The 27867-nt window shown below is 45.5% G+C and overlaps 1 protein-coding gene across 4 annotated transcripts in view; it reads right to left on the bottom strand.

The window, feature by feature from the left end:
• CCDC7 (coiled-coil domain containing 7) overlaps positions 1–27867 on the bottom strand; it is a 177205-nt gene that overhangs the window by 131999 nt on the left and 17339 nt on the right. For 3 of the 4 annotated variants that reach the window (XM_075125966.1, XM_075125969.1, XM_075125968.1), the window contains exons 6-8: positions 18711–18741; positions 16346–16444; positions 1496–1605 (exon numbers count right to left, since the gene is read on the bottom strand). The gene's annotated coding sequence lies outside the window, so the exon portion shown is untranslated. The remainder of the gene's footprint in view (positions 1–1495; positions 1606–16345; positions 16445–18710; positions 18742–27867) is intronic. The other variant, XM_075125967.1, reaches the window with a different exon arrangement.

Genomic DNA, 27867 nt, shown 5'->3' with positions numbered 1-27867 from the left:
CAAATTCTGTGGCCACAGAATCTCACAGTATATCAGGCCCTGATTTTAAATGAATGTATAAGTGTCCAGAGCTGGGGACACTGTTTAGTATTAAAAGTAAATAAAAGGCCTAGAGGAGGTACAAGATAGCTGAGACACGGATGCCATTAGGTGAATAGTTCTCCAAACACAAATTCAGAGGAACCCTTCCCATGCACATTCCCCAAATTCAGATCACCCTCAGTCTTCTTCTGTCGGTGCCTGCTTCATCTCTTCCACCTTGTCCACCTCTCTGGAAGAGCAGAAAGGCTCATTTCTTCTCCCCCCGTCCCACACTTTACCCCCAACTTCACAGATGGCATCTCTTACCACTCTCTGTGTCCATAAAAGGCTCTGTGGAGCAGAGGAGAACCTAATCAAGTAGCTTGGTATTACAGTGACATTTATTTTTGTTTCAGAGTAACAGCCGTGTTAGTCTGTATTAGCAAAAACAAAAGGAGTACTTGTGGCACCTTAGAGACTAACCAATATATCTGAGCATAAGCTTTCGTGAGCTACAGCTCACTTCATCGGATGCATACTGTGGAAAGTGTATAAAAAGATCTTCTACACTTTCCACAGTATGCATCCGATGAAGTGAGCTGTAGCTCACAAAAGCTTATGCTCAAATAAATTGGTTAGTCTCTACGGTGCCACAAGTACTCATTTATTTTTGTGGCACTAGGAAAGTAGGCAACTCTGTATTCAGGTGTGTTTTTATTTGAGAAGAAGGGCAACCAAATAAACAGGATTTAAAAGAGCCACTAAATTTTTTCCCACCTCCAATGTAGCACTTCAGCAAGGGGGGTTGGAGATCTCAGGTTTTCCCATCCCTTTCTCTGCTACCTCTGTCTATAGGACTACCAGATCCAAGGAGTACAACCATGCTGGAAGCCAAATTTCTACTTCTCTCATCATTGGTAGAAGTAGAAGCTCCCTGCAGAATTTTCTGTGCTTATACATCTCTCAAATACCAAGGGGCAGAGCAACACAATGGCAAGGTTTTCTGTGAGCCCATCCAGTTAGATGTTAGAACCCTGAATGAAACTGCTGAATAACTTCAGACTCATAATGACAGGTGTGGCTTTTAACTCCCTAAAGCTACAAGGGAGGTGAAAGACTTTCTGAACAAAGGGAACTAGGGTCTGGTGTAGAAAGGTTTCTGCAGGGAAATTTTAGAAACAGCCAAGTTTGGGGGAAGAAGCTCAGAGTGAGGTCTACATTTGCTAGTGTTGTTTCAACTATCAGCAACAGCCAATTCCCAGGAAGAGAGAAATTTTGAATTATATATAACGTTCAGAGTAGGATGGGCACACCACTTCTTCACAAGAAGACATTACACTACTGAATGAGGATAGTTTTTTTTTTTTAAACAGTGAATCAGGTCAGATTGTGAGTATAACCAGAATTAGCTTCATATAAAGTTCACCAGATTTTGTATTATAACCAGTACTTTTTTTATTCTGTTCACTCTTACCCTGCTGCCTGAACTCCTGATAGGGAAGATACTTCAGCATTCTCAACAGGTTGTTTTCTCTCCAGTTTTGATAAAAATCTCTTTCTGGACTCCGGTATTATTTTTTCTTTCTGTAAAATTTTACACAGTAAAATTAAAATAATCGGAAATGTTCTGCAGCAAAGAACAGTACCAGGGCTTGTGTACAGAGTCTATTGCAGGCAGGCAGACAGTAGCAAGCTAACAAAACTGAAAACGGGAGTTTGAGTGGGATGCTGAAGGGGAATTTGTGTGTCTCTTTTTTTCTTTTTCTTCTTCTTGACAGAAGCTTGTGAGGGAGGCTATGATAGCTATAGAGGTAGTGACACAAAGAATGGAAGAGAAACTGAAGATAACTGGATGTGGAAGCTGCAGGATGTACATTATTGGAGATGCAGCTAAAAACTATGATTGAGTTTGAGGGGGACTTGAGAGGGTGATGGAGAAAAGGGGAGAGAAGGCTGAAGGGAAAACTCAAGACTTGCATGTATGCTGGACTAGAAAATTGTGAGGGTAGCAAGCTGGATGAAGAAAGAAGTCTGTGGAAGCATGTGACTACAAGAACAAGGCAGAGGAAAAGACCAGCTAGCAAAGGAGAAAGAGCTCAGGACAGGTTTGCTGAGCTGGAAAATAAAGAGGACAGGCAGGCAGTAACAGAAGATGAGAGCAAGGAAGAAAAGAGCAGCCAGTCCTACAACAAAGCCAGATTTTGTAGCCCCAGGAAAATAGAAGATTACCTGCAGAAGTCTGAAACTGAGAACAGAAGACAAGAAGACTTGCAGCCAGAAAGAACAGAAGGAGGAAGGTCTGAGAGTTGCACCAATACCAGAAACAGGCAGATCTATGTGACTGGGGATTCCCTACCAAGAACAGTCAGGCCTGTCAGCTGAGCTGATCTGGAGAAGAGAAGATTGTGTTGTCTACCTGGGGCTAAGATATTGGATGTGGCTGAAAAGAATCCTAATGGGAGCGGAAAAGAATCAACTGATTGACCTCCACATGGGAACAAATCATAGTGTTAGATGCTTGCTGGGCTGCAACAAGGAACACTACATCAGGCTGGGAAAGTTGCTCAAAGGAAGGGAAACTGAGGTTATCTTCAGTGGGATTCTACCTGTCCCTTGAGGATGACAGCAAAGGCATGACAAGATTATGATGATCAACTGATGGCTAAAGTAATGGTGGTATAAGGAGGGCTTTGGAATGTTCAACCACTTGGAGGCATTCACAGACAGAGGATTGTTCTCATGGGATGGACTCCTGGGATGGAGGTTGGCACAACTGTTTAAAAAAGCTTACAACTAAGAATTCAGAGGAGATGGTTGAGAGATGCTCATGTAATCTCCACACCCAATTCTAATATTGAGTGGGAGGCAAGTCAAGTAAGAGTATACAGGAATGGGGAAAGGAACAACAAGGGGAGAGTGTAGGAGAATGGACAACAAGAGGAAAAACCATGCCATTGCCAAGGACAGTAACAATCAGGTGGTAATACTGGCAATAAATGACTATACCTAATCTGGAGAGGAAGCTGGGTGAGGCTAAGCAGAAACAGCTAAAATGTCTGTACACCAAAGCACAGAGACCACATAACAAAATGGAAGAATTAGAGCTACTGGTGCAGGAAGTGAAATAAAATATTATAGGGATATTGGAAACAGGGTTGAATAGTAGTCATAACTGGAATACAGCTAGTGAAGGGTATGTGCTGTTGAAGGAAGAGAGAAATAAAGGTAAAGGTCATGGTGTTGCATTGTATATTAATGATGAGGTAGACCAGAAAGAAATTAGAAGTGATGGAATAGAGAAAACTGAATCTGTTTGGGATAAAATCACTTTAGGGGAAAATAGTAACAGAGATTCCACGGGGATAGTGGTTGGGGAGGTCTGCTACAGACCTGCAGAATCCAATTTGAATAGGATAAAGACCACTTTAATATTTTTAATGAAATAAATACTACTGGGAATTGTGTAATTATGGATTGTGCATAACTTCCCAGATATGGATTAGAGGACAAATTCTACTAATAATGGTAGGGCCCACATAATCCTGGATGTGATAGCAGTCAGATTTCTTCACTAAACAGTCATCCAACATACAAGAAGTGATGCCATTTTATATTTAGTATTGGTAAGTAGTAGGGACATCACAGAAGAACTGATTATGGATAACCTTGATTCAAGTGATCATGAGTTAATTCAGTTTAAACTAAATGGAAGGATAAACAAAAATAAGTCTTCAACTAGGGACCTTGATTTCAAAAGGGCAAACCTTAAAAGTTTAAGGGAATTAGTTAGGGAAGTGGACTGGATTGATGAACTCAAGGATCTGAATGCGGAGGAGGCTTAGAATTAGTTTCTGAAACTTTGATTTAAAGTATCTGGAGCCTGCATCTCAAGCAAGAGGGGCAATTTTGTAGAGAAGAATTGCAGACAAAACTGGGTGAACAAGCATCTCAAACAGGTTATTAAGAGAGAACAGAAAGACCATAAGGAACGGTGGAAGGGATAGATCAGCAAGGAAAGCTACCTCTTTAATGTCAAAGGGTAGGGGGAAAGCAAGAACTTCCAAAAGCCAAGCAGAGCTGTACCGTGCAAAAGAAATTAAAACCAATAATAAAAGGTTGTTTGAACGTATAAATAAAAAGGAAACTAGGAAAGAACAAGTGGGACTACTAAATACTGAGGACAAAGTTGAGATTAAAGATAATCTACGTATGGCACAACGCCTAAATGAATATTTTGCCTCAATTTTCAGTAAGTGTAATGAGGAACTGGGGATAGTTGCAGGGTGGCTAAAGGGAACAAGGATAAGGAAATAGAAATGATCATATCCGAGGTAAATGCCGAACTAAAACAGCTTAATGGAACCAAGTCAGGGGGCCTAGATAATCTCCATCCAACAATATTAAAGTAAGAGGAGGTTACTCACCCTGTGCAATAACTGACGTTCTTTGAGATCAGTGTCACTGTGGGTGTTCCACTTCAGGAGTAGGGGTCAAGGTCTGTCCCAGCACCTTTGATCGGAGATTTCTACGGCAGTACCCCTACAGGCCACGCACGCACTGTGCCTGCCTCACGAGCTGTCAGTGTTTGAATAGCGCGTGCACAGCCTGGGCTCCTCAGTTCCTCCTCTACAACGGATTGCATTCCAGATTCTGAAGTAGGGGGGAGGAGTGCGGGTAGTGGAGCACCCACAGGGACACTCATCTCGAAGAACGTCAGTTACTGCACAGGGTGAGTAACCGCCTCTTCGAGAGAGAGAGAGAGATGTTCCTGTGGGTGCTCCACTTCAGGTGACTGAAAAGCAGTATCCCTTAGGATGGTTGGGACTTCAGATCAGGTAAGAAGGCTGTTGAGAAGACAACTCTACCCATCCTGGTGTCAGATGCTGCTGTGTGCATGGGATCATAGTGATTGGCGAAGGTAAGGTCTGATGCCCAGGTAGCTGCCTTGCATATGTCAGAAAGCGGGACATTATGAAGAAAGGCAGTGGAAGTGGGAGACAGCTGTAGCAGAGTGTGTCCTAATTGATGTAGGGGGTTGTATGTGCTTCAGTTGGTAGCAGAGACGTATGCAGTCTGCAATCCATTTGGATAGTCTCTGGGTAGAGACAGCTTTTCCCTGTGATCGCTGAGTGGTAGAGATGAAAAATTCAGGGGTTTTCCTAAACGGTTTTGTTCTATCCAGGTAAAAGGATAGTGCTCTGTGCACATCAAGAGTGTGCATTGCTGTTTCAAAAGCAATAGCATGGGGTTTTGGGGAAAATGTTGGTAGGTATATTGGCTCATTGAGGTGAAAGGAGGAGTGCATCTTAGGCAGGAACTTCGGGCATGTGCGGAGTGTGACCTTATCACGGAAGAATGTGGTATATGGAGGTTCCGCCATGAGTGCTCTCATTTCTCCTACTCGTCTGGCAGATGTGATTGCTATCAGGAAGGTGATCTTTATGGATAGGTGGCGAAGGGAGCAGATAGCCATTGGCTTAAAGGGTTTATCCATCAGGGCTTTGAGGACTAGATGGAGATCCCAAGACTCAGCAGGTGGTTTTACGTCTGGATATAATGTTTGGATGCCCTTCCGGAACCTTTTGGTTACTAGATGGGCAAAGACCGTAGTGGTGTCGATCTTATGGTGAAATGCGGTGATTGACATGAGGTGGACCTTGAGGAAACTCGTGGAGAGACCTGGTGTTTTAAGGTCTAGCGGGTAATCCAGTATCAGTGGAAGTGGGGTGGAAACTGGGGAGGTTTGTTTGGCTGTACACCAAGATGTGAACCTCTTCCATTTATGTAAGTAAGTAGTGCACGTGGTACGTGTCCTCACTTGTTCTGAACATGCTAACTCCTCATTAGAGAACCATTGATTAGCAGGCCCTCAGGTGGAGTCGCTGTATGTCGGGGTGAAATAGTTGGCCCCTGCATTGTGATAGAAGGTTGCTGAGGGGGGAAAGGGGAATTGGTGGCTTGACCAACATCTGCATGAGGAAGAGATACCATGGTTGTCTGGGCCAGGATGGGGCTATTAGAATGATGTTGGATCTGTCTGTTCTTATCTTCTGTATTACTCTGTTCAACAGAGGTACTGGTGGAAATGCATACATGAGTGTCGGTCCATGGGCGCATGAAGGCATCTGCTCAAGAGAGTTTCCCCAGGATGGCTCTGGAGCAGAATGTCAGGCATTTTTTGTTTATTGCCATGGCAAATAGATCTAGTTGAGGATAACCCCAGGTCTGGAAATGTTGGATAGGATGGCATCGTTGAGTTCTCACTCGTGCTGTATGGGAAAGGATCAACTGAGCTAGTCTGCGGTGGTGTTCTGAGAACCAGGCAGGTATGAGGCTGAGATCTGGATGTTATGTTGAAGGCAGCAATTCTATAGTTTTACCGCCTCTGTGCAGAGGGAGTGTGACCGGGCTCCCCCACATCTGTTCACATAGAACATGCATGCAGTGTTGTCTGTCATGATCCAAATTCTGCGGTTTTGGATAATGGGAAGAAAATGGATGCAGGCATTGCGTATGGCTCAGAGCTCTAGCAGATTTATATGAAGCTTGGTTTCCATAGAGGACCAGAGGCCCTGAGTGGTGAGGTGATCCATGTGGGCTCCCCATCCTGTGAGGGATGCATCTGTAATGATGGTCATTGAAGGGGGTTCTTGTCGGAAGGGAATCCCGGCACAGATGTTGATAGGAGAGGTCCACCAGAGGAGCGAGTCCTTGACTTTCGGAGGCATAGTTAGCAATTTGTTTAATCTGTGGATATTTGGTTTGTATACCATGGCTAGCCATCCCTGAAGGCATCGCATGTACAGGCAGGCATTTGGGACCATGAATGTGGAAGCGGCCATGTGCCCTAACAGCTGCAGGAAATCTCGGACTGTAACCCATGGGCTGGCATGTATCTGGGTAATTAGGGTACCCATTGTGTAGAATCTGTCCTGGGGAAGGGATGCAAGACCCATGGTGGAGTTGAGGTGTGCCCCGATGAAGTCGATTTTTTGGGTAGGTCATAAGGTAGATTTGTTTCTGTTTATTTGCAGACCCAGGATCTGGAAGCAGTGCACAGTTGCAGAAGTCACTCGGATCGCCTCCAAGTGAGTGGGAGACTTGAGGAGACCATCGTCCAGGTAAGGAAAAATTAGGATCCCTTTCTTTCCAAGATGTGCTATTACGGCTGCTAGCACTTTTGAGTAGACACTTGGGGCAGTGGAAAGGCCAAATATCAGGACCCTGTGTTGGCAGTGTTCCATTCCCATGGCAAATCTGAGAAAACGTTGATGGGCAGGGTGGATAGTGACATGGAAATATGCGTCTTGGAGGTCGAGTGTTGAAAACCAATTTCCCTGCTCCAGCATCGGAATTTTTGTTGGTAGAGTAACCATCCGGAATTTCTATTTCTTGCCTAACTTGTTTAGATGTCGAAGGTCGAGGATAGGGCACCCTCCGTTGTTTTTCTTTTCTGTCAAGAAGTGGTGGGAGTAAAACCCTTTCCCTCTGTGTTGAGCTGGTACCCTCTCTATTGCTCTTAGTTGTATGAGATGTTGTACCTCTTGATGCAGCAACTGTTCGTGAGAGGGGCCCTGAAGAGGGATGGGGTGGAAGGGTGGGATGGGGGGGGGGGGGTTTGGAGAGGAAGGGGATGGCATAACCCAATCTGATAATTTCCAGGACCCATCTGTCCCTTTCCTGGGCAATGGCCACACTGGGGTCCATGTGTGATGTTGTACCCCATAATGCTTTATGGCAATATGACATAACTGGAATATGTTTTATGCTACATGTGCCATGTAACACATCTCTGTAAAGGTTATGATATACTGAATCTATTAATCCTATTTGTATGCATGTATCATTTTTTGTATTCGAAGTTATGAATACTGGCTGCATACTTGTTTGATTCTGAGTAGGTTTTAATGAAGCAGTTGGTCAGCATCCTGAGAAAAGACTATTCTCAGTAAGCACCTAATCAAAAAGCCCTTAAGCCAACGATGAACTTGGAGATGCCAATCCACATCTGGGCTTTCCCAGAAATGTGGCTTGGCTGGTAAGGAACTCAGTCATGTATGGACATGTGACTTGCCCAGGTGACTCCAAAACTCCATTTTGTAGCTGGACTTTGCATAGGAGAGAGGAGGGGGTCTCCACCCACAAGAGAGAGTCTATTTAAACCCCTGGGAGACCCCTCCATTTTGTCTTCAGCTGGCTAAAGAGAGAGCCTCTCCACCCCCAAGGATACCTGAAAGAAACTGGAACAAAGGATAGTAACTACAGGGTGTATGAGTGATTGCTGGACCCAGACTAGAAGGAGACTAGCCTGTAAAAGAGAGCTTACTGGAACTGGTGAGGTTTTATCTGTATTCAGTTTGATTAGACATAGACTTGCGTGTTTTATTTTATTTTGCTTGGTAATTCGTTCTATCTGTCACTACTTGGAACCACTTAAATCCTACTCTCTGTATTTAATAAAATCACTTTTTACTTATTAATCCAGAGTATGTATTAATAGTTGGGGGTGGGGGGACAAACAGCTGTGCATATCTCTCTATCAGTGTTACAGAGGGCAAACAATTTATGAGTTTACCCTGTATAAGCTTTATACAGGGTAAAATGAATTTATTTAAGGTTTGGACCCCATTGAGAGTTGGGCATCTGAGTGTTAAAGGCAGGAATACTTCTTAAGTTGCTTTCAATTAAGCCTACAGCTGTTGGGGGACGTGGTTCAGACCTGGGTCTGGGTTTGCACCAGGCTCGCGGCCTGGCTCAAACCAGGCAGGGCACTGAAATTCTAAGCTGACAGGGCAAAAAAGCGGGAGCAGAAGTAGTCTTGGCACATCAGGTGGCAACCCCCAGGGGGTTTCTATAATCCAATCCATCACACCATGGAACTATACCACGGCGCAATTGAGTGTTCACTGTGCCACCCGTAGAAAAGCTGTCAGGTGCTCCCCGATGCTTTCTTACACGGATAGGCAGATAAGACCTGAAGTAGCTGCTCCACCTGCACAGGACATCGCTCCCCATCCTACAGTGATAGCACCACAGAAGTATGGGGTACAACATCACACATGGACCCCAGTGTGGCCATTGCCCAGGAAAGGGGGTAGGTGATCCCATCTAGAGGTTGCCATACCAGTGTGGGTAGCCACTAGGATAGAAGGAGCACAGTATAGTGCACCTCCCACTTGTAAGCAAGTTAACCTGGGAGGAATATTGTAAGGAAAACGTACGGTCATTGTCCTCTTCCTCCTCCTCCTCTTCTCCACTTGAGAGGCTTGGAGTGGGAGGGGAGTACTGCAGATAGGGTGCTGAAGGTCCCGGTGATAGATCGGTGCTGAGAAGTGGAGATTGAAAGGTATGTGACACTCTTAAGTCTCCTGGATGTAAAAACTGAGCCAGTGCAGTGACTCCAGGTGCCGAATCATAAGGCAGGAGAGGAGTAAGGCATTAACTGAAGTGGAGCTGGTGCCGCTGCCATTGGTGCAGGCAGAGCCTGCGGAGGCATCTGCTGCACCAAAGTTTGCACTGGGGGTGCATACTGTGCCTCAGGAGTAGGTGTCCCAGACATGGGCACTGTCAGGCAGGCAACATGAAGCAGCTCAGTGCCAGGAGCATCAGCTGTGGCGGGTGAGAAAGCAGCTCCGCAGGATCAAACGGCAGTGCCGTGATCTCTGCTTGTGCTCTCGGCACCATGACAGTTCTTGGCGCCATGCTGTCAAAGGTTGCCGAGGGAAACTGTAGGAGGCGGGCAGCTGAAAGCCCTGAACCTCAGCATCAGGAAGCTGAGCAGCTGACCTGAGGTGCCTCCAGAGTTAAAAGTGCTGAACCATGGAGCAGTGAGCACTTGTGAGGTGGAAGTCATTTAAGACTTCTTTGCTGTGGAGCAGACTCTGAGGGGGGAGGAAGCTGGCCGTTTCTTTGTTTTACCTTTCTCCCTTGAGGGTTTTAAAGAGCTTTGCTGGTCAGGGTCAGACACGGGAGTTTTCTAAGGGGAACAGTTTCAGTCTTAGCTCCCTGTCCTTGTAGGTTCACGCTTTAAGTTTATTACAGTGGACGCATTTTGGGGGTACATGAGACTTCCCCAAACAGCGTACACGCTGTGAATGACCATCCGAGATAGGGATGGCCTTGTTGCAGGAGGCACTTCTCTTGAAGCTAGGGGGAGCCGGGCATGTCCATAGCCAAGGTTTTTTTTGTTTTGTTTTTGTTTTTTTAAGTAACTCTAAAAACTAAACTATTTTTTCTTAGTTTAGTCACAGTTACTATTTATCTAAATTAAACCGAGAAACAGAACTATCTGAGTAAATCTGAGAGGACTGCTGAACTCCGTCTCAAGCCAGGGATGGTAAAGAAGGAACTGAGGAGCCCGGGTTGTGCACGCACTATTCAAACACTGACAGCTCGTGAAGCAGGCACAGCACATGCATAGCCCGTAGGGGTACGGCTGTAGAAATCTCCAATCAAAGGCACTAGGATGCACCTTCACCCCTACGCCTGAAGTGGAGCTCCCACAGGGACATCTCTCGAAGAAGAACTGGCAGATTAAATTGCAAGGACAATAGCAAGGTTTTTTAACGAATCTGTAAGCTTGAGGGTCATATCCTATAACTGGAGAATTGCAAATATAGTAACTATCTTTTAAAAAAGGGGGGGAAAGTGATCTGGGAAACTACATTAGTGTGACCTCAGTTGTATGCAAGGACTTACAACAAATTTTGAAAGAGTGAGTAATTAAATACAGAGGTAAACGGTAACAGGGATAATACACAACATGGTTTTGCAAAAGGCAGACCGTACCAGATCAACCTGATTGCTTTCTTTGAGAAGATAACCGATTTTATAGACAAAGGAAATGCTGTAGATCTAATCTAGCTGTAATTCAGTAAAGCATTTGATATAGTTCCCCATGAGAAATTATTAGTTAAATTGGAAAATATGAGAATTAATACAAGAATAAAAAGGTAGGTAAGGAACTGGTTAAGGGGGAGATTATAACAGGTCATGCTGAAAAGTGAACTGTCAGGCTTGAGGTAGGTTACTGGTGGAGTTCATCAGCAATCATCTTGGGACCAACCTAATTTGTTTTCATTAATGACCTTCGCACAAAAAGTGGGAGTGTGCTAATAAAATATACAGATGACACAAAATTGGGAAATACTGCCAATATGGAGGAGGACTGGAATATCATAAAAGGAGATTTAGATGACCTTGAAAACTGGAGTAATAGAAATGGGATTAAATTTAATAATGCCAAGTGCAACCTCATGCATTTAGGGACTAACAAGAAGAATTTGTGCTGTACACTGGAGACTTATCAGTAGGAAGCAACAGAGGAGGAGAAATACCTGGGGTATTGGTCCATCATGGGATGACTATGAGCTGCCAATGTGGTGCAGCTGTGGAAAAGGCAAATACAATCCAGCAGCGATAAGAAAGTGTTGTTACTATTGTACAAGGCACTGGTAAGACCTAACCAAGAATACTGTGTGCAATTCTGGTCTCCCATGTTTAGGGAAGATGATTCAAACTGAAACAGGTGCAGAGAAAGGCTGCTAATATGAGCAGAGTGTGACAGGGTCAGGCCATATGGCTACAGGAGAGTGATTTTTTGAAGCAGATGTATTAGCCCCAGGTTAAGTAGGTCCCTTTTCCTCGGGGAAGGTAACAGGGAAGGTTCCAGAACAATCGGGAACTTTCTGGAAACAATTAAGACAGACAGGCTGATTAGAACACCTGCAGCCCATCAAGAAGCTGCCAGAATCAATTACGACAGGCAGGCTAATCAGGGTACCTGGGTTTAAAAAAGAGCTCACTTCAGTTTGTGGTGTTGGGAGGAGCTGGGAGCGAGAGGCACAAGAAGCTGAGAGTGAGAAGGTGTACTACTGGAAGACTGAGAAGTACAAGCATTATCAGACATCAGGAGGAAGGTCCTGTGGTGAGAATAAAGAAGATGTTGGGAGGAGGCCATGGGGAAGTAGCCCAGGGAGTTGTAGCTGTCACGCAGCTGTTATAGGAGCCACTGTAGACAGCTGCAATCCACAGGACCCTGGGCTGGAACCAGGAGTAGAGGGCGGCCTGAGTTCCCCCCATCCCTCCATTCCCCCAACTCCCTACTTGGTACCGGAGGAGTTGACCCAGACTGTGGGTTCCACCAGAGAGGAAGGTCTCTGGACTGTTCCCCGATCCACTAGGTGGATCAGCAGAGACTGCGGGGATTGTTCTTCTTCCTTTTCCCCATGCTGGCCAGTGATGAGGCTAACTGAGTGAACGGCAGATTTGAGCCACGAAAGTGACCAAACTGAGGGCTGCTGTGAACCTCTGAAGCGAGCAAATCTGCCAATAAGTGCAGGACCCACCAAGGTAGAGGAGGAACTTTGTCACAAGAGGAATGGAGAACCTGCCTTCCAAGAGGAGACCTAAGGAGCTTGGCTTGTTCAGTCTTAAAAAATGAAGGCTGAGGGAAGATATGATTACTCTTTATAAATACATCAGAGGGATGAACACCAGAGAGGAAGAAGAGTTATTTAAAGGCCATTGTTGGCACAAGAACAAATGGATATAAACTGTCCGTCAACAAGTTTAGGCTTGAAATCAGATGAAGAGGACTGAAGTTCTAGAACAGCCTTCCACCAGGAATGGGGGTAAAAACCGAACTTGTTTCAGGACTGAGGTTGGTAAGTTTATGGAGGGGCTGGTATGGTGAGATTGCCTACAATGGCATAGGGTCCACCCGCAATTGCTATTAGCAAATGTCTCCCATGGTTGGAGATGGGACACTAGATGAGGAGGCCTCTGAATTACTACAGAGACTCCTTTCCCAGGTGTCTGGGTGGTGAGTCTTACCCACATGCTCAGTGTCTAAGTGACTGCCATATTTAGGATCAGGAAGTATTTTCCCCCCAGGTCATACTAGCAGAGACATTGGGCTGGGGGGGCTTACCTTCCTCTGCAGCATGTGGCCTGGGTCACTGGATGGTTTGAACTCGAGTAAATGGTGGATTCTCTGTCACTTTAAGTCTTTAAATCATGATTTGAGAACTTCAGGAGTGGGTAGATGACTTTCTGTTGTCTGCAATGTACAGTAGGTCAGAGTAGACCAGGGTGAGCAAACTTTTTTGCCCAAGGGTCACATCTGGGTATGGAAATTGTATGGCGGGCCATGAATGCTCACGAAATTGGGGTTGGGGTGCGGGAGGGGGTGAGGGCTCTGGCTTGGGGTGAGGGCTCCGGTGTGTGGCCAGAAATGAGGAGTTCAGAGTGCAGAAGGGTGCTCCAGACTGGGGTAGAGGGGGTGGGGTGTGGGGTGGGGGCTCAAGCTAGTGTGCAGGCTCTGGGGTGGGGCTGGGGATGAGGGGTTTTGCGTGTAGGAGAGTGCTGCAGGCTGAGACTGAGGGGTTCAGAGGGCAGGAGAGGAATCAGGGATAGGGTTGGGGCATGGGGTGAGGGTGAGGGCTCCGGCTGGGGTGCAGGCACTAAGGTGGGGATGGGAATGAGGGATTTGGGGTGTAGGAGGGTGCTCTAGGCTGGGATTGGGGGGTTTGGAGGGTGGGAAGGGGCTCAGGGCAGGGGTTGGGGCATGGGCTCAGGCAGCACTTACCTCAAGCAGCTACCGGAAACAGCAGCATGTCCCCCCTCCGGCTCCTACACAAAGGCGCAGCCAGGCGGCTTTGCTGTGCGCTGCCCCATCTGCAGGTGCCTCCCCTGCAGCTCCCATTGGCCGGGAACCATGGCCAATGGGAGCTGTAGGGGCAGTGCCTGGGGTGGGGGCAGCATGCGGAGTGGAACCCCCGGCTTCCCCTACATATAGGAGCCAGAGGGGGGACATGCTGCTGCTTCTGGAAGGATGGGGAGAGGTTCCCAACCCTGCTACCTGGCTGGAGCACCAGAGCAGGGCAAGTCCCAGACCCTGCTTCCCAGCGGGAGCTTGAGTGTCGTATTAAAATGGCTGGATGCAGCCTCCAGGCCGTTGTTTGCCCACCCCGGAGTAGATGATCACGATGGTGCCTTCTGGACTTAGTCTATTAACTTATACTGCAATTTGGAGTATGGCAAGCCAGGATGTAAATCTACAGTTCATCAGCCTGCTGCGCAGACCCTGCTGCCACACAGTAAGGATTATGTAATACAGAAAATTTAGTGAACAATAGCAGGGTCTACAGCAGGGAGGTGTGTAGATTCACACCCCAGCTTGCCAGCACTAAATCGCCATAAAGACCAGCTCTCAGTTGCATTGAAAATCTGTCAGGTAGGCAGTCAGAAAACTGCCCTCTGAAGTGGTTTTTATTTTTTTTTAAACTCTTGTGGTATAAGAACACTTACTTTACAGTCTGGAAGACCAGGAGTAAGGCTTCTAAAGGGTAACACACACAAAAACAATGTGTCTCTTTGTCCTCCTCTAGTAGCTAGAGCCCAGAGGTTTATCTACTTGTTACTGCTTATGAGCTAGTGGATCTGGTCCTTTCACTCAAACTGAAGAGACTTATGCTTTTTGATCTACAGGTTTGAAGTACAAACCCTGCAGAAGGCTCCTCCAGGATGCCCTTCCACAAGGCTTCTTTGGTGAGGAAGGTAAAAAGCCTGCACTGCCTATTAGGGAGGGTTTGAGGTGTGAAGTCCTTACACATCACATAGCAATCCAGGGTCTGGGCTTCCTCCAGGAAGAACAAACAACAGGGATGTAGGTAGGTTTCCAGGGAAAGGAGAAGTCCTGGCAAAAACTAAGGGCTAAATTATGGATGAGGCTATGGGGCAAAGTAAGATCCACTAATTTGTGACACCTCCCTTGACCTTGGATCCAGGGATGTAAAGAGGTAAATGGGCACTGTACTCCTAGTACTCGCCCCTCCAAGCAGGTGGACACGGAGTAGGAAGGGAAGGTTGGAGACTGGGAAGAGCCTTGTTTCTATCTAACGATGAGTAGCCAGTACAGAGAGGGGGTTGTAATCTGTTACTGGTCTGGTCCTGATCTGAAGCAAGTGAGGGAGCAGAGAAAGATCTGTATTTCAAAGGCATGATTCCTTCTGCAAAGCATATGGAAGATTTTGGCATTTTTAAAGAAAATGTGACTCAGTTTACCTACCCACTTTTGTATTGTTGGCTACTTGGACTCAAAGGGCTAACTCCTGTCCAGAGCTATCCATGCAGGAGACAGGAAGAGAGAGAGATCTGAATTAACTGTATCACCCATCATGCTTCACCAGTCATACAACTGTAAAATATTGTCTCCCACCTAGTTGGGCAGACTAGGCAGACACTCTTGGCTTAGGATAAAGGAGGGGATGACCCTTGAGGAGGAAAAGCTAAACAAAGGGCATTTGGTTCTGTTAAAAAGCAGCCCTGAGAAACTGTAAGAGGAGAGATGATGGAAGGGAGCCAGAAGCAGGGGCTGCAGGCATCTGTTCCCAACCCAAGGCTGCATGGGCTGACTAGCAAGGAGAAGCTAAAAGGTAAAGTAAGATTCAGTGAATAGGCCTTCTTTGTGATTGTAACCCGTATCTCTGACTACTGTGTTTCTGTTGACCATAAAATAATACTGTTTTACAAATACTGACCTGTGTTGCTGTTTACTTTTTATTTTTTGTTTGTTTGTTACAAAGCTCCCAAGAAAGGTGACTCCTGCAGTGGTGCTACCTAAATTGGCCCCTCTAATGGAACAATCTCAAACAGGGGTGCTGAAGCCTAGGAACCTTGTCTGAGAGTGGCAGTGTTGCAGGATTCTCCTGGAGTGAAGTGAAGCCACAGAGTCTATCACTGGAAAGGATGCACTCACTAGAGATTGCAGAAGGGTTTCAAAACATACGATACTCTGAAATCCATGACACCTTCTCTGCACTCCTGCTGGGGTGACACACCAATGTACAATAGGGCGAGACTGCTGTTACAATCTAGCTCTAGGTGTGCAACAGCATGCACACGATAGAACAAAAAAAGTTAGGGAAGTTTTAAATTAAAAAAAAACAACACTCCAGGCACACAGAGAAGGTCCCTACATCTTCAGCTTGTCATGCAAAGGGATGAAGTGAGACTACAGGCATCCATGGGGCCTCTTTTTTAACAGCCTGGGCTCAAAATTTTCAGTGAGGTAAAAGGGCTATGCTTTCCAGAAGGGTCCTAAAGTTCAGCACCACTGAGGGTGAGGATGCACTCCCAAGTGACACTATATACCAGTACCTCAAAAAAGAAGTGTTTAAAAAAGCAGGAGAGAAGATGCTATATTTTCTTGTATTTACTTACACTAGATAAACACAAGACATTGTGAAGACATTTTTATCAATCAAGAGTTGCTATTTTGAACAATGGACTTATTTTTGCCACTTTGTATGTTTATACTAACCCCTAGCTTTTCTTCCTCTCTCATCTTTTGAATTTCATTCTCCATTATCAGTTTTTCTTCTGCTAGCAACTGATACTCATTTTGAATCTTCTGGTATTTCTAAGCACAGACATATTATGTTAGTTAATTACAAGAACAAGATATCCTGATTTCAGTTTGCGTCTTATAATTGAGACTACGAGCTTGTCATGGAGATCACGGAAGTCACAGAAATTGGGGCATGGGAGGGTGTGAGGGCTCTGGGTGGCACTTACCTCGGGGAGCGTCCCCAAAGCAGAGATGTGTACCTGCCTCAGCTCTTAGGCAGAGAGGCAGCCAGGCAGCTCTGCGTGCTGCCCCCGCCTGCAGGCACTGCCCCTGCAGCTCCCATTGGCCTCGGTTCCCAGCCAATGGGAGCTGCTGAGATGGTGCTTAGGGCGGAAGCAACGTGCTGAGCCCCCTGGCCACGTCTCCACCTAGGAGTCGAGCAAGGGACATGTCGCTGCTTCCAGAGAGCCACATGGAGCCAGGTAGGGAGTCTCCCAGCCCCTTTAACCCTCCACAACACCACCAGGGGTCCCCACGTGGAGCCAGGTAGGGAGACTCCCAACCCTGCCACCGGGCTGCTTCCCCAGAGCACCCGCAGCGCCCCAGGCCATCTTCCCCCCCCCCCCCCCCCCAGCACCCAAGATTTAGGGTAAAGTATACAAGTCATGGACAGATCACAGGCCGTGAATTTTTGTTTACTGCCCTTGACCTGTCCATGATTTTTACTAAAAATACCTGTGACTAAAACGTAGCCTTACTTATAGTTATTTCTGTTACATAAGAAAGAATTGAAATGTCTAAATGTAGAGGAAGAAATACTCCAGGACTCAATCCTGGAAAGTGCTGGGCGCTCTTTGAAATTGGTGGAGGGTACTCAGTACTAGAGCTTGCTAAAACTTGGATATTTTGGTTTTGGTATTTTTGAATCTGCTTTCATCCCAATTTGAAACTAAAGCAAATTTGCCAAAATTTCCTGGAAAACTGGAGATTCCTGAATATTATTTCAGAAACATGAAAATATGGTCTTCCTGAAACAAAATGTGAAATTGACATTTTTGTCAGTTGCACAACTTGCATGAAAATTGACAGGCATGCCTATATCACTTAGCTGCTCCAGGAGGGAGATTCCACCAATGCTGGAGCTTGGATTCTTGGGGCTGCTAGGCTCCCTTCTCCAGCTGGGGTTCAGGGAGGGGCAGGGGAGAGGGCAAGCAGGTTTCCCGCTGTGGAGCGGTGAGCCTAGCAGCCCTGAGAGTCCCAGCTCCAGGCAGGTGTCTCAAGGCTGCTGCCAGGGTGTCAACCCTCAGAGTCCTGGTTCCAGCATGGGCTCTGGCTGACTCCCTATTATGGAGCCTAGCAACCCAAAAGGTCCTGGCTCCAGCTGGGGCTGTTGTCAATGGATCGGGGAGCCTGCCCGCCCCCACAACCCTGGCTCCAGCTTAATGTCCATGGACTGATAAGCAACCTGCCACCGTGAGGGTTTCCAATGGAAAGTTGCCTGTGTTTCAATGAAATTTTCATTGAATCTGTAATAGTAATTGTGAAACATTTCACTATAAGGAATCAGTGTTTTCCAATAAAACTATGTTCTGTTGGAAAAATTCTGACCAGCTCTACTCAGCACTGCTAAGGGAGATGTTCAGCACTGTGCAGGTTCAAGCCCTTAATTTTTCCCAGACTTTCTTTATTTGAAGTCTTCTATTTCTTGGACTTGTGAATTTACTATCTAGGCATTCCTGTCAATTTTCAGGTTTTTTTCCCGTTACAGTGGAAGCAAAATAGTTCTGGATTAAATTAGTCCTCTTTTTATAGTAGGGATATAAATATTGTTTAAAATGATTAAAAAATATTTTGTTTAAACAGTTAACCAATTAAAGGGCTGACCAGCCGGCACATCTGGGGCTGATCCGGTCTGCCGGCGTGGTTGGGGCTGAGGCCACTCCAGCTGGTGCAGGGCTGCTAGGATCATTCGGCTGGCTGGTGGCACAGGGCCGCTGGGGCCAGCTGGCTGGCCCTGGGGTTAACTATTAAGGCGGGTTAACAGGTAAGACTAATGCTTAACTAATGGTTTACATTTTACATCCCTATTTTATAGTACGTTCCTGAAAGTGTAAATGTTAGTCTGAGTCCATTTCTCTTGCAGTTATATCTGATATAGCTGGGTATATGTGACTTTTCTGGGCTTTATTTTGACTCTTTAAAAACCTTTTTCCCTTTGCTGAAGCGATGAGGATAAACAGTAATAATTTAATCACTGTCTTCCATAAAACAATGGGTTTTCCATCAAACTATGCTCTAGGAAACTCACAATTTTAACTTTAAAATACAGCATACTTACACCTTCTAGGACATCTTGTTCATTTGAAATTCTGAAAAATAAAGGACAACATCCTTCTGGTTTATATTTTCCATCAGTAAATCTTATTTGAAGACAAGCTGCATGGAATCCAAACCATTATATAATGACATATCATGAAATACTTAGTCATCTTTGGTTTAAATGAACAAAATGCAATGTAGTATTTGTGGTTAGAGATTGTTTCATGTTTTTAAACCCAGGGTGAATAATGGATTTTAAATCAATATCACTATAACCCCGTATCTCATGTACATAAAGAGTTTCTGTATTTGTTTCAGTTTTCATTGTAAATTATAGATTATTTTTCTATCCCTCTACTTTAGAATAAAAGCAGAGTAGTGCTTTCTCTGATCTCATTAGATATGAGAAGATTACTCATCTTGAGAGTAACTTGTGAGGTTCTTTGAGATGTGTGCCCCTGTGGGTGCTCCACTTCAGGTATTGGGGCATCCCGGCGTCTCCAATCAGAGATTTTCAGTAGCAGTGTCTGGTCAGGATGCATGTGCACAGTAGCTGTCTCGCAGTGCCATTGACACTTCATCTCGCACTCATGAGGCCCGACCCCCTTGGTTCCTTCTCTACTGTAGAGTCCTTCCTGTGAACTCCAAAGTAGAGGGTAGTGGAGCACCCACAGGGATAAAAATCTCAAAGAACCTCAGTTACTGCACAAGGTGAGTAAACTTCTCTTCTTCTTCAAGTGCGGTCTCTGTTGGTGCTCCACACCAGGTGACTGTAGAGCAGTGCCCCATTATGGAAGAATGAGTTTTAGAGTTGTCTGTACAGTTGAGTCTAGTACCGTAAGACTAAGGATTGCATCAGCCTCTGAGCTCTGTGTTATTGCATAGTGGTTTGTGAAAGTGTGTATGGAAGCCCAAGTGGCAGCGTGACATAGTTCTCTGATTGGAACGTTATGTAAAAATGCTGTCGAGGTCGAAACTGATCTCGTTGAATGGGCTCTGATCCCTGTCTATATTTTGGTGTTGGTAACATAAATGGATGCAATTCGAGATCCGTTTCAGTAGTCTTTGTTTCAAAATGGCTGCGCCCTTCGATCGTTCAGTGGTGGAAACTAAGAGTCTCGGCAACTTTTGGTAAGATTTAGTTCTATCTAGGTAGAATGCTAGTACTCTTCTAACATCAAGAGTGTGGAGAGTAGCCTCCTGTGTAGACCCATGCAACTTAGGGTGAAACGCGGGTAGGTGGATGGGCTGATTAAGATAGAATGATAAAGGTACCTTCTGTATGTATTTTGAATGTGGTCACATAGTCCCTTGTCTTTGAAGAATATGGTGTCTGGAGGGTGGGCCATGAGTGCCCCTGTTTCATCTATCCTTTTTGCTGAAGTGATCACAACCATGAATGCTACCTTCATTGATAAATGGAGTAAAGAATAGGTAGCAAGTAGTTTGAAAGGGGCTCTGGTAAGGCCTCTGAGGCATAAGCACCGACGCCATAAGTGCTCCGGGGTCAAAAAAAATCAGCACCCACGGGCAACCAAGCTCCCCTCCCCACCCCACCTCACCTCATCTCTGCCTTCTCCCCTGAGCACGCCCACGTCCCAGCTTCTCCGCCTACCTCCCAGCGCTTGCTGCCACCAAATAGCTTTAGGAAGCTCCAGGAGGGATGGGGAGGAGCTGGAATGTGGCGCGATCAGGGAAGAGGTGGGGAAGATGCAGGGATTTGGGGAAGGAGTTGGAATAGGGGCAGGAAGGGGGCGAAAACTTTGCCGAAGGGGTTGGAATGGGCACGGGAGGGGGCGGGGCAGGGCTGGAGTCGCGGCAGAGCCAGGGGCAGAGGGGGGTCGAGCACCCACTGGCACCAGTAGAAGTCGGCACCTATGCTCTGAGGACCAGATTTAGGTCCCATGGTGGTGTAGGGTTGTGAACTTCAGGATACATGTTCTGAATGCCTATATTCTGAATGTGGAAAAAGCTAATGTACTCAATACTTTTTTTGCCTCTGTCTTCACGAACAAGGTCAACTCCCAGACTACTGCACTGGGCAGCACAGTATGGGGAGGAGGTGACCAGCTTTCTGTGGAGAAAAAAAACGTGGTTCAGGACTATTTAGAAAATCTGGAAGAGCACAAATCCATGGGGACGGATGCGCTGCATCCAAAGGTGCTAAAGGAGTTGGGCGGATGTGATTGCAGAGCCATTGGCCATTATCTCTGAAAACTCATGGCGATCGGGGGAGGTCCCGGACGACTGGAAAAAGGCTAATGTAGTGCCCATCTTTAAAAAAAGGGAAGGAGGAGGATCCAGAGAACTACAGGCCAGTCAGCCTCACCGCAGTCCCTGGAAAAATCAAGGAATCAATTCTGAAGCACTTAGAGGAGAGGAAAGTGATCAGGAACACTCAGCATGGATTCACCAAGGGCAAGTCATGCCTGACTAATCTAATTGCCTTCTATGACGAGATAACTGGCTCTGTGGATGAGGGGAAAGCGGTGGATGTGTTGTTCCTTGACTTTAGCAAAGCTTTTGACATGGTATCCCACAGTATTCTTGCCAGCAAGTTAAAGAAGTATGGGCTGGATGAATGGACGATAAGGTGGACAGAAAACTGGCTAGATCGTCGGGCTCAACGGGTAGTGATCAATGGCTCCATGTCTAGTTGGCAGCCAATATCAAGTGGAGTGCCCCAAGGGTCGGTCCTGGGGCCGGTTTTGTTCAATATCTTCATTACTGATCTGGAGGATGGCGTGGATTGCACCCTCAGCAAGTTTGCAGATGACACTAAACTGGGAGGAGAGGTAGATAGGATACAGAGGGCCCTAGACAAATTAGAGGATTGGGCCAAAAGAAATCTGATGAGGTTCAACAAGGACAAATGCAGAGTCCTGCACTTAGGACGGAAGAATCCCATGTACCGCTACAGACTCGGGACCAAATGGCTAGGCAGCAGTTCTGCAGAAAAGGACCCAGCGGTTACAGTGGATGAGAAGCTGGATATGAGTCAACAGTGTGCCGTTGTTGCCAAGAAGCCAATGGCATTTTGGGATGTATAAGTAGGGGCACTGCCAGCAGATCGAGGGACGTGATCATCCCCCTCTATTCGACATTGGTGAGGCCTCATCTGGAGTACTGTGTCCAGTTTTGGGCCCCACACTACAAGAAGGATGTAGAAAAATTGGAAAATGTCCATCTGAAGTGGGGTTTTTACCGACGAAAGCTTATGTCCAAATAAATCTGTTAGTCTTTAAGGTGCCACCGGACTTCTATCTCTGTTTTTAAGATGGGAGTATGTTATGCTAATGCTCTTCAAAGCAATTACTTTGTTCATCATGTTTTTCTGTTTAGTTATAACAAGTATATTGATTTGGCTTTTATGTAAAGTCCTCATCAAGGGTATACAGCTCTAGTGAAAATTACTTCAATCCCACTACCAAAGTGAAACTTCTCTGTAGCCAACCTCTGAAGAACCTGTGATAATCAATAAACTTTACAACTGTGATAAATCTACACTTTCATTATTTGACCAGGCTATATTTCACATCCTGCATGGGAGTTCTAATGAATGAATAAATGAAAACCTTAAAACTGAACTCAATAGATTGAAATGTGTGTAAAATAAAAATCGTAGAAGTAAAACAACACACATTCATCCACTTTTTGTGGCTGCCCATTCACTTTTTGATTGTTCTAAATTATCTGTTTAGAACAGACAAGTATGAAGACTGTGTTCCTGTGTTAAATAGCTCCTACAAAACTGTAAGCCCTATATAAATAATAAAAACATAGTAAATTGAGAAGGATTTGCATGACATTAATTCTACAGCTGGTCTAAAATTTTCTGATGGAACAGTTTTGCAGGAACATCATTTTTCTCAATATTTGATGAGAAATTATCAAAGCATTATTTTACATTTAATATAAAAGTCAAAATAATAACGAAAACTTTCAGCCTTACTGAAACAAAACATTTTGATGATGTCAAAATGAGATTTCAATATATTTCATTTTGTAAAAAATTCTGAGATTTTGACCTTTTGTCCCAATTCAGGCTGAAATAAAATCTTGAAGTCCTAAAATTTCCAGTGGGACAGAAAGAAACAGTTATTAACCTTTTTCTGGTTTCAGAGTACCAGCAGTGTTAGTCTGTATCTGCAAAAAGAAAAAGAGTACTTGTGGCACCTTAGAGACTAACAAATTTATTTGAGCATAAGCCTTCGTGAGCTACAGCTCACTTCATCGGATGTATTCAGTGGAATGCAATGGAATGCCCCACTGTATTTTCCACTGACTGCATCCGATGAAGTGAGCTGTAGCTCACGAAAGCTTATGCTCAAATAAATTTGTTAGTCTCTAAGGTGCCACAAGTACTCCTTTTCTTTTAACCTTTTTCTCTAACTGCTGTTTTTTGGGATATGTGGCACATATCCATTCCAGTGTAAGTGTGTGCACACCTTGTACACAGTAGTTGGAGATTTTTCCCTTAGCAGTACGTGTCCGGGTATCATGAGCACCCTCTGCTGCCTTGCACCACTGCACACAGGTATAAAGAGCAGAGCCACCCTAGCTCCCCTCAGTTCCTTCCTATCACAAAGTCTCCAATAAGAGAGGGGAAGGAGGGAGGGACATGCACAACACATCTTGAACAACAGTTACAGAAAAAAGGTTGGTAACCGTTTCTTCTTCAGGTGATTGCATATGTCCATTCCACTATAAGTGAGTAACAAGCAGTTTGAACTGACATGGACTCGAAGTCTAGTTGAACAGAGACTCTAGGACCACCTGCCCAAATCTGACATTGTCTCTAGAGTGATGAGAGGTGGCACAGTGAGAGGTAAATGTATCAATCGATGACTAAGTTGGCTGCCTTGCAAATGTCCTGAATGGGCACATGAGCCAGAAAGGCTGTGCCTATGATCTGGTCAAATGAGTCAGCATGCTTACTTGGGGAGTATGATTCTAGCCAATCTGTAGCATAAACAAATACAGCTGGAAATCCAGGAAGAGTTTCTTTGGGTGCCCTTATTCGGTCCAAAACCCCAACAAACAGTTGTGATGAAGATCTAAATGGCCTAGTCTGATCCAGGTAAAAAGCGAAATCTTTCTAATATCTAGAGCATGAAGCTTTTCTTCACTTTTACTCAAATGAGGCTTTGGAAAGAAAGTCAGTAAATAATTTGCCTGGTTAATGTGAACACTGGAAACCACCTTAGTCAGGAACTTTGGGTGGGGTCAAGGTAAACCTTGTCTCTAAAGAAGATCATATAAGGAGCTTCTGATACTAACGCTTGAAATTCCCCTACTTTCCTGACTGAGGTAACAGCAACCAAAAAAGCCATATAAAGGTGTAACAGAAAACACATTGCCACTGGCTCAAAGGGGGGACCCATCAATTTTACTAGAACTAAATTTAATTTCCACGAGGAGAGCTGATTGGGTACCTGTGGATATAATCTGTCCAAACCCTTCAGAAACTTGATGGACACAGGGTTTGAAAAAAAGCAAGCAGTTATCCATGGGTGGGTAGAACGCTGAGATAGCTGCCAAGTGGACTCTGCTGAAACTAACAGCTAACACTTGTTGTTTCAGATACAAGAAATAGTCCAATAATGGTAAATAAAATTTCAAGCTGGGGAAATGCCTTTCTGTGGGGGCCAACTAGAGAATCTTTTCAATTAAGCAAGGTAAATAGTCCTAGTTGAAAACTTTCTACTATTTAGAAAAACTTCATGCACTCCCTTAGAACAACTTCCTTCCAAGGATGTCATCCATGAAGCAACCACGCTTTCATGTGGAGGGCCTGCAGGTTTCAATGAAGGAGGCAACCGTGGTCCTGAGAGATCAGATCTGCATCTTGTGGGAATAACACTGGAAATCTGACCAATAGGGCTCATAGAGTTGAGAACCAATGTTGATGGGTCTATGCTGGGGCTATAAGCATAGGTGCAGTCTCCATGGGTGCTCCGGGGCTGGAGGACCGACGGGAAAAAATTAGTGGGTGTGCTGCACTCACCAGCAGCCAAGCTGCCCTCCCTGCCCTCCCCACCCCACCTCTTCCTCCGTCTCTGTCAAGGTTCCTTCCCCACTCTGAACTCTAGGGTACAGATCTGGGGACCTGCATAAAAGACCCCCTAAGCTTATTCTTACCAGCTTAGGTTAAAAACTTGCTCAAGGCACAAACTTTGCCTTGTCCTTGAACCCTATGCTGCCACCACCAAGCGTGTTAAACAAAGAATAGGGAAAGAGCCCACTTGGAGATGTCTTCCCCCCAAAATATCCCCCTAAGCCCTACACTTCCTTTCCTGGGGAAGGCTTGATAAAAATCCTCACCAATTTGCATAGGTGAACACAGACCTAAACCCTTGGATCTTAAGAACAATGAAAAAGCAATCAGGTTCTTAAAAGAAGAATTTTAATTAAAGAAAAAGTAAAAGAATCACCTCTGTAAAATCAGGACGGCAAATACCTTACAGGGTAATCAGATTCAAAACATAGAGAATCCCTCTAGGCAAAACCTTAAGTTACAAAAAGACACAAAAACAGGAATATACATTCCATTCAGCACAGCTGTTTTACCAGCCATTTAAACAAAACAGAAATCTAACGCATATCTAGCTAGATTACTTACTAAATTCTAAGACTCCATTCCTTTTCTGTTCCTGGCAAAAGCATCACACACAGACCCTTTGTCCCCCCCCCCTTCCAGATTTTAAAGTATCTTGTCTCCTCATTGGTCATTTTGGTCAGGTGCCAGCGAGGTTATCTTAGCTTCTTAACCCTTTACAGGTAAAAGGACTTTGCCTCTGGCCAGGAGGAATTTTATAGGACTGTATGCAGAAAGGTGGTTACCCTTCCCTTTATATTTATGACAGCCTCCTCCCCTGAGCGTGCCGCATCCCCGTTCCTCTGCCTACCTCCCAGTGTTTGCCACCATCAAACAGCTGTTTGGCGGCGTAGCAAGCTCTGGGAGGGAAGGGGGAAGAGTGGGAATGTGGCAAGCTCAGGGGAGGAGGCAGGGAAGCGGCGGGGATTTGGGGAAGGGGTTGGAATAGGGGCAGGGAGGGGGTGGAGTTGGGGCTGGAATGTGGGCGGGGAAGAGGCAGGAGGGGGCAGGGCAGGGGTGGACTTGGAGCGTGGGCAGAGGAAGTTCAAGCACCCACCGGCGTGAGCAGAAGTCGGCACCTATGGCTATACGTATAAAGGTGAGCACAATCTTGTTTGATATTGTACAAGACCGTGGGCAAGAGCAGAACTGAAGGGAAGGCATACAGTAGGCCCTTCGACCAGGGTAGGAGGAAGGCATCTGTCAATGAATCTGGGCTGTGGCCCACTCTGGAACAAAAATACATTTGAGTTGCTCTTATTGCAAATAAGTCCACCTGGGGAGTCCCCCAAAGCTGGAAAATGCACCTAGACACATCTGGATGAAGAGATCACTCATGGTGACTTGTGAATGACCTGCTTAGGTGATATACCAGAGTATTCTGAACTCCTGAAAGGTAAGCAACTTTCAGATTGATGGAACCGGAAATACAGAAATTCCAAAGCAGAATTGCCTTGGCATAACTTCATTGATCAGGCCCCCTGTTGCTTGTTTACACAGATTATGGCTCCTGGGTTGTTTCTGAGACCCAACAAATTCTGCCCTTGATTTGTGGAAGGAAAGCCAAGCAAGCTAAACATATAGCCCGAAGTGCCCTGATATTTATATGGATCTTTAGATCTTAGATAGACCAAAGTCTTTGTGTCTGAAAGGGACCTAAATGAACTCCCCAACCTCATTCTGATGCATCTGCGACTATGGTGAGTGCTGTGGAGCAGCAAAGGGAACTCCCATGCAAACATTCAAGGATTCTATCCACTAGTCCAGGGCTGAAAAGACCTGAGTAGGTACTTGAACCACCATGTCCATATGATGACAGGCCAGTGAATACACTGAGGCTAGCCAGCCTTGTAGCTCCCTGAAGCACTGCCTGGCATGCTGCACCACAAGTGTATGCTGTCATGTGCTCAAATGCAGTTTCATACTGTAGTGACAGGATGAGCCTTTGGATCTAGAGTAATAACAGACATTGTTTGGAATCTCAGGCCCGGCAGGAAAGTCTTGACCTTTGTTGAGTCCAGGACCAACCAATACATTCTATTATCCGTTCAGGAGTCAGGGTACATTTCTCCTTATTGATTAGAAGCCCCGATGTATCAAAGGTGGACTGTATCATGACCATGCTGTACAGTACTTGAGATCTGGACTGGCCTCTTACTAGACAGTTATTTAGGTAAGGGAATACATGGACTCCTGATGTTCACAGGAGTGCCGCTACCACAGCCATGCACTTCATGAACTGCAAGGAGCTGCTGACAAGCCAAAGGGCAACACTGTAATTGGTAGTGTGATCCATTGACCACAAAGCTGAGGAATTTTTGATAGCTCTGGAGAACTGCCACATGAAAATAAGAGTCTTAAATCGAGAGCAGCATACCAGTCCCCAGAATCTAAGGAAGGGATACTAGAAAGCTAGAGTGATCAACCAGAATTTTATTTTCTTTAGGAATTTGCTTATCTGTCTTTGATCCAAAAAAAGCCTGAGACATGACCTAACACCCGCCCCTTTGCTTTCAGGATTAGGAAATATCAGAAATAAAATGCTTTCCTTTTGAGCAACATGGTAACTTTCTCTATGGCCCGCGAGAAACAAACTGAAGGGTGTATCCCCATTCCACTAGGCTTAGGACCCCCTGATCTATGGTAATGCAGGACCAAGAACTTAGGACGTGGGGCAGGTGGTTGGCAAATATTGGGGTAGAGAAAAGTGGTACTCTGGGGAGTGCTAGACTGTTCTCTACCAATGGGTCAAAATGTTTGTTTAGAGGACCCAGTTTACTTAGGTGATCTGGCAGCTGCAGAAGAGCACGGAGGAGGAGGATGCCTCTTGTAACTTTTGCCCCTCTTTTTGTCATATACTAGTCCTGGGTATGCGGCATGAAAGGAGGAAACTGTTGGGACTGCCACAGGCAGAACAGTTTGGTTTTTTGAGGTTTTGAAGTGCTGTATAAATCCCTGGAAACTTAAGGGTTCCCTTGAATCCTTCCTGAATGGTTTGTTGCACTTTTGAGGGAAGACCTGATGACTGCAGCCAGGAAGCAATGCACATAGCGATGGCAGTGAGAGGCAGGGAAGATAG

The sequence above is a fragment of the Caretta caretta genome, chromosome 2 (genome assembly GCF_965140235.1).
Source record: "Caretta caretta isolate rCarCar2 chromosome 2, rCarCar1.hap1, whole genome shotgun sequence".
NCBI lineage: Eukaryota > Metazoa > Chordata > Testudines > Cheloniidae > Caretta > Caretta caretta.
The sequence above is the reverse complement of the archived record's forward strand: the minus strand, read 5'-3'. Positions and strand labels throughout refer to the sequence as shown.